General features: G+C 45.4%; 1 long non-coding RNA gene across 1 annotated transcript; it reads left to right on the top strand.

Annotated features, from left to right (window-relative positions):
- Positions 1–1,202: 1,202 nt before the first annotated feature.
- On the top strand, positions 1,203–6,374 carry LOC126537864 (uncharacterized). Its single transcript, XR_007600853.3, has 3 exons — positions 1,203–1,304; positions 3,075–3,159; positions 6,135–6,374. It is a non-coding gene; the product is annotated as an uncharacterized lncRNA (long non-coding RNA).
- The last annotated feature ends 505 nt before the right edge of the window (positions 6,375–6,879 follow it).

Here is a 6,879-nt window from a genome sequence, read left to right as displayed (position 1 = left end):
TTCTATATATATAAAATGTGGTTAGGAAAGCTGGCTGAGCCCCCCCCCCCCCCCCGCCCCCCTCGGAAAAATTGGAAGCTTTCCGCCTATGCTGTAAGGGATGGATAATCGAAGAGGCCGATTTTCGGTGTTGTGCAGTACATGACATTTGTAATCGGCTTCTGCTACTGGAGGGAGGGAGCCATTTCCGGGGGTGCCCTATCATAATTAGTTTCATCACCGCTCAGTGTCGCCAGGCTGCTTTAGGGTACAACTGCGTCATAAAAAAAATTCAACTAGAAAAAAAAATGGAGTTGGGAAACAACACGTGAGAGGTAGAGAGAGGTTAACGAAATTATTTGCTACTGCACCGAATGCGCTCAAAATTTACCAGCTTGCCCTGAAACGCTACGGTTTAATATGCAATGCATAATTAAAGTTTAAAAATTTCGTTTCATGGCTGCTTTAAATAAATACTTTGTGACTTGAGATCTCGGATCGTCCGGATAAACCATGCGATAAACTTACGAGAAATCTCCCCGTTTAAAACTAGTCCGTTTCCCTCCAAGCTTCACCTTTCAGTCGGTGCTGCTACCAAGTGAGCGTGTTTCGTTCTCAAGGTCTTAATGCTAGCGTTTCTTTTCACAAGATGGCGCCATCTGTCTGCTTTCGTTAGCGAGCTACACTGGCTTTCTTAAGCGTACGACGCTATACGACGCTGGAGTCGTGCGCATATGTTCATTCTACCGTCACTTCCCTCCGTTTAAATGTATGCATTGCCGCCAACGAGTGGCACAGAGCGTCGCCGAATGTATGCCGAGGCACTGCGACGGCGACGACAGGCCAAACCGGAGGAAGCCTGCAAGGCTCATTTGGCTGCCCGACTCTGACGCGAAGCGCCGACAGCATGCAGCAGAGTCAAATGAAAAACGCCAACGGCGGATACGACGCATTTCCGTGTGATCAACCGATTGATCGATTATTTTATGATTGGCTGAAATTATCACAACCACGTAGACGCGCTTTTCCTCATAACGATAACTCGCAAGGAGGTCGCCTAGCGACGATGAAAATGTGTTCTTTTGCAATTACGCGAGAGCAACTATACGACCGCGTATGGCAGAACATTTCGCCTGGGTTTTATTTCCACTGGCCTATTGTTTCTTTTCCGTTAGCAACACGCACGTCTTGCCTAGCTTTATGCGCGATATTTTAATGTAAGAAGGAAATAGAAAGAACATTTTAAAAATACATTTGCGATGATCTCATTTAACTGCGTATCGTTGATAAAGGTGCCCACTGCTTCTCGGAGCATCACAAGTCAGGTAACATATTGCAGCTCACTTGGAGTGCTTGTAAATGCTTAAGAGTAAATTTTTAGCCAAATTCGCTTGCTTAAATTGTCATTAATCTCGTGCATAGCGCCATAATTAGTTTCTCTAGCGGACAACATCTAATTAGGCTTACCAAACGTCGCACATGTGGCGGGAAAGTCCTGAATCTTTAGCTAATGTGCCAAGCCTCAACTGGATACAGTCGAGACGGCCAAATTTGCCGACCCATCCTTTTTTTTTTACGGAGTAATAGTCAATAATTACACCAAATTTTCTTTTTATAATGCATGAGAGCTCAATTGCAGCTTATTCTCTTTTGCACTCTGTTGCATTTTACAAACATAAAGGTGTTCTCGTTTTGGCTGCGGTACTATAGTTCATTCACTTTAAGCGGCGCCCAATAACACGCGAACAAGTAAGAGCACAGGACCAACGTTGTCTGTACTCTTCCTTGTCCGTGTGTTTGTGGTGCTGTTGAATATGAATGACCCGTACCAACTAGCTCGCACCCAAACGCTTCCAAGCACTATACTTCCATTGTAAGCCCTAACGATTCACGGTACCTATATTTGTATTGGTAGCGATTGTTAGCCAGGCAACTACTGCACATATCATGATATGTTAGACGCTAAAAATTTTCAAATTTTTGAACGTAGAGACTGGCGGCTCCCGGCTGTCAAAGGCTTGATGATCGCCAGTCTCCCCCTTCCTCCTTCGTCCATTCGATAGCTCGCAAACTTATATATCATACGAGTACAACTTTCCCGTTTCCAGCATACAGCACACGCGGTACAGGTCATCCCACACTTTGTATTGAATTTACATGTCTGCCTTCTCACATCAGCGATTTTTGTAAGAAAGCGATGTTTAAAAATGTCAACTTAGTCAACTGTGGTGTACGAGCAGCCTCCAGAGATTTATTACGAACACGATAACATCATGTCATTTAGACGTCATTGTCGAATGTTTAAACACGATTACAGACAGATTTATAAACGCTGCCACCCGCTCCGACTGCTCGCGTGCAGGCATTGAATTCCAGAAAGGCAGATGTCCCCTCATCAGCGGCAACATTTCGCCAACCTTCGGCGCCGCCTGCTTACCGCGTTTTTGTTGCAGCGCTACAATGCCACAGCGACATCAGACTGTTGGTGCCTCCTTAAACTCTCGATAGACGGGCACATCAGATATGCTTGACGCGCATGCTCCAAGGTTCTTGGGGCATGTCATGAAGAAGGAACGGCTGACCGCACGGGCATGCACGGGCTCGATTCGACACTGGACGTTCGTGTTTGCTGTTTGCCCCGCTGCCGAGTTTCCTTTTCGCTGTTTTCGCGAGCATAAGTTCGCTCAATAAACTGCATCACTTTATTGCTTTACGACGCATCACTTCGGCTTCCTGTGCCCCGCCGCCACTACGTGACAGTATTCGGAATACATGTAGCCTGCAACTTGCTAGCGAAGTCAGCAATGGTGGCCCTTTCTCTCTCTCTCTCTCTCTCTCTCTCTCAGTGAACATTTCAAGACATTGAAGAAAGCAACGAGGACGAAATTTTACACAACTGTGGATTATTCTATACAGAAATTTTTTTGCCTGAGGCTCCACTTATTGGCACTCTATGCGCTCTTCACGTCTGATGCATGCCTGAATATTGATGACCGATTCTCGTTAAATGAATGCGCAATTAATGAGACGTCACGTCTAATATTTTGCGATTTCATGGAATGAGTGACATTAACCCGGTGTACCTTTGTTGCTAGGTGGAAACGTATTAATGAAGAATGAACATTGCGCAGCTTCTGATTATCGCAGCCGGACTATGTGTGCTTTCCCCTGGCGTTAAAGGTTAGTTTCGTTTCGCAGATGGCTTTTTTTCACGGTGATTCTTCATATTGGAATACATTGGTAATTAGTGCATGCTACAATTAGGAAAGCTAAAGTAAATCAAAGATACCAGTTTCAAAATACTTCTTTTCTTTTGGGATAATTTGATAAGTCTATATTAGTTTAAGCAAAAGTATTGAGAGCATGACAAGACGCCGACCAGATTATAAATTGTAACACCAAGTCAGACACACTGTTGCACTCCTTGTTGGGAACTGTCAGCATTTCTTCCCAAGTAATTAGTTATCAATCCGCTCAGAAAAATGACAGGTACCAAGTTGCAGAAGCCGCGACAGCGATGACGTTATCAAATGCAGTCCCAAATTCGTTAACATTTCGCAGTTTTACTCGGCCATTCATCATAGCTGTCAAGAGTACGGCAATAAACACTGAGTACTTCGGAAAGCGCAGATACTGCGTGCACATGTGTATGCGAGACACAGTACGGACAGCACGAGGAATGCCTGTTAAGGCCCAACTACACGGGGCTAATTCCACGCGCCTCTACGCGTCACGCGTCCGCGAAGACGTGTCCACCTGTCCTACGCGTCTATAGGCGATGGGAGACGCCCTGGAGGCGCGGTCGCCAGGCAATGCCTGATTCTCAGCGTACGAGACACAAGTGGGCTGTGCGCCGGCATGACGTAACTGGCATGTAAACTTCCGGCACAGGTGAACTATTTGTACACATACAAATGGTGCTTGTTTCTCTATTTCAAAAAACAAAAAACAATGTAGTACCACTCTAATATTGATAAAGAAAGAAAGTGGCATAAAGAAGTTAAAAATTGGCCGACGACTACGATACTCCTTAATGCAAAAGTTGAGCACAGCTCTACACGTGTTTTCATTGCTCGATATAAATTGGCTGGCGCAGACAATCTCTCTCGGGCGGGACGTTGCAAACGTGGCGAAGTGTAACGTGACTGCCTCGCTAATCGGGAGATTACGACAGGCAGCGAGTAGTTGACGCGAGGGCGCAATTCACAGCAGTCGCCGCAGACAGACCTCCGATCATGCAGCGCGTTGTTTTCATGTTTGGTATCGTGCGAGGCGCTCGCCGCATGCCATCGATGGATATACGACGGCGCCAGACGGCGCGCTCATCTGGCACCATCTCGTAGCGGTCGCCGAGTGTCTTGCGCGCTGGTACGCTTTTCTTCTCACGCTGCGCTCCGCGTATGTTTTCATATTTCGCTGTTTTCGTTCGTTTGGTTACGCCGAAGGACAACGCCGACGCTCGCCGCAGCAACTGGAGCCTAACAGCTGCGCTATAACATAAACTTTTCTCAAAGCCAAACTAGAACATTTCTTCTGAGGATTATCTAGCAACACTCTGCTATGTACATAGAAGCGCGTACTTGTGAGCGTATCGTGTTGGGCTTGCCTTAGTCACACACGTGTAGATTCAAAGGTGTTATGCTACGCATATCGCATGTGGTTGGGCCTTTACTGTTCTCAGTCACATTTGCAGCCAATTAGACCTCTTGAACATTACCGCATTGTAACGCTTAGAAGTATCTTCGAGTAATTTTATTGCGGCGAAGTTTTTAGTTCGACGTAGTGAACAGCTTGCCCAATTTTTTTTTTTTTATCACGCTTCAGCGGATCTTCTCCATCAGGCTCTTATTTTTCTGCCCGTTGCTCCCCTTCCCATTTGAAGGGTAACCAGCCGCAAGCGTTTCCAGTCAAGCATTTACCAACTCTTCGCCTCTTCATTGCCACTTTCACTGTTTATGCCATTATGGTTATTATGGTCACTTGACTTCGACGCGAGCTTTGCAAATAAATGAGCTTGCAGAGTTCTTGTACGTGGTTTTCATGACGCGTATGTTTCTTGTCATTTGATAATTCCGACAAAATGAAAATATTGCCTAAAAAGGGCCGATATATTGAAATCGCGAATAGAACAAACCACTGCTGAGGAGTAAAGAGGAAGAAAGATGCAATGAAAATTTTTCACAATAAAAAAAAAATTCACCGACGATTACAATAGTGCCTAATTCAAAATTTCAGCGCATTTCTATACGTGTTTTCATTTCGCGATATATTGGCTGGCACGGACAGTATGTCTCATGCGGCACGTTGCTAACCGAGCGAAGCGTGCAAAACAAGTAGCACTCAAGCACAACGATAGTGGCGAGCAGAGTCGGCGATCGTCGAAAATCTTCTCTGCGGGTCAAGCGCGTCGGCTTTCATACATCACTCGTCGAAGGTTCGGTGTCATCGCTTGTTCCCGCGTGTCTTCGAGAAAGCACTACACAATTCGCGTCGCGCATACAATCAGATTGCAAATGCTACGGCTCCATCTCGTAGTCTCGTGCGGCACTCTGCTTTCCTCCTCACCCTTTCTTCATACTCTCCTTCTCCGCTTTCCTCCTCATGCTTTCGCTGTAGCATCCTCTTCCGATTTCCTCCTCGCTCTCTATGATTTCATCTCCCGCTGCGCTCCGCGCTCGTTTTCATATTTCGCTGTGCTCGTTCGCTCGGTTACGAGGGACAACGCCGACGCTGGCCGCAGCAATGGGCGCCTAACAGCTGCGTTCTAAAAAAGAACGAAACATTTTAGGAAAACAAAACAGTTTACGACGAATATACCTGCTCATCTATACATGAGTGATATGTATGAACGATCTCCAGCCATTTTGTAACATTTATTAGAGCGAGTTCCATAAAAATAATCGCACGAGGAAGTCACCGTGTATATTTCATGATAATTGTTCACATCGTGTAAATGCCATCAGCGAAAGTAAATATCTTGTAATAATGCACTGCATTACGCGGCCACAGAACTAAATAGTCAGTCACTTCCTTTGAGCCGTATTCCGAGGAAAAGAAATTATTTCTATAATTCACAAAATTCTTTATTACCATGCTTGGGAACAGCTTTGTGAGCCAATGCCTTGCGCAACTGTTCTTGTGTTCTTCCATTCTAGGATGCTTGCCATCAGCGCACATCATTCGCTGTCTTCGTACGGACTTCTATCCAGAGGCAACTTGTCCGGATGCTGACAGCCCAAAGTGCAGTGCAGGAACCGATGTGTGCGCCTGTAGGCCGAATATGTACAGGAATCACAGAGGGATATGCGTCCCGCACAGCTATTGCTAACCGAGAAAAAAGCGGGGGTAATTGACCGTATTACGAAAATAAATAGACTCAGATGGAGTTGCAATAATCAGCCTGTTTTCTTCCGCGCCGTCATTAAAACTTCTCTGTTTGAACCATCGCTCTTGGAGGCAGCCAGTGTTGCGGCTCGAGGTGGCGTTTGGGCCAGGAATCCATCAAGCCCATCGACTGCGTCCTGTAGTACGAATGAAGGAAAAAAAGATTTATTTTGCATTATTTACATTGGCCCCAGATACGCAAGCCCACTAACGTCTGACTTCACATAAGGACACGGCAGCCCTCTCCGCAGGAAAGGTCTCCGATTTTTATCCAGTCGTCTTCCCTAGACGACTATACTAGAGAACCTGATGACTGTATCTTTATTTATTTATTTATTTATTTATTTATTTATTTATTTACTCTCATACCCACAGCACCATTTAGGCATTACAGTGGGGGGGGTTACATACATCAATGTAAACAGCTCATGGCATCGAATAAACAGCATTAAACTATACAATACAATGAAAGGGAAAAAGAAAAAAAAAACGAAACAATGACATGACAAAATGGTA

Source organism: Dermacentor andersoni, chromosome 4 (genome assembly GCF_023375885.2).
Source record: "Dermacentor andersoni chromosome 4, qqDerAnde1_hic_scaffold, whole genome shotgun sequence".
NCBI lineage: Eukaryota > Metazoa > Arthropoda > Arachnida > Ixodida > Ixodidae > Dermacentor > Dermacentor andersoni.
This window is presented reverse-complemented; position numbering and strand designations above follow the sequence as displayed.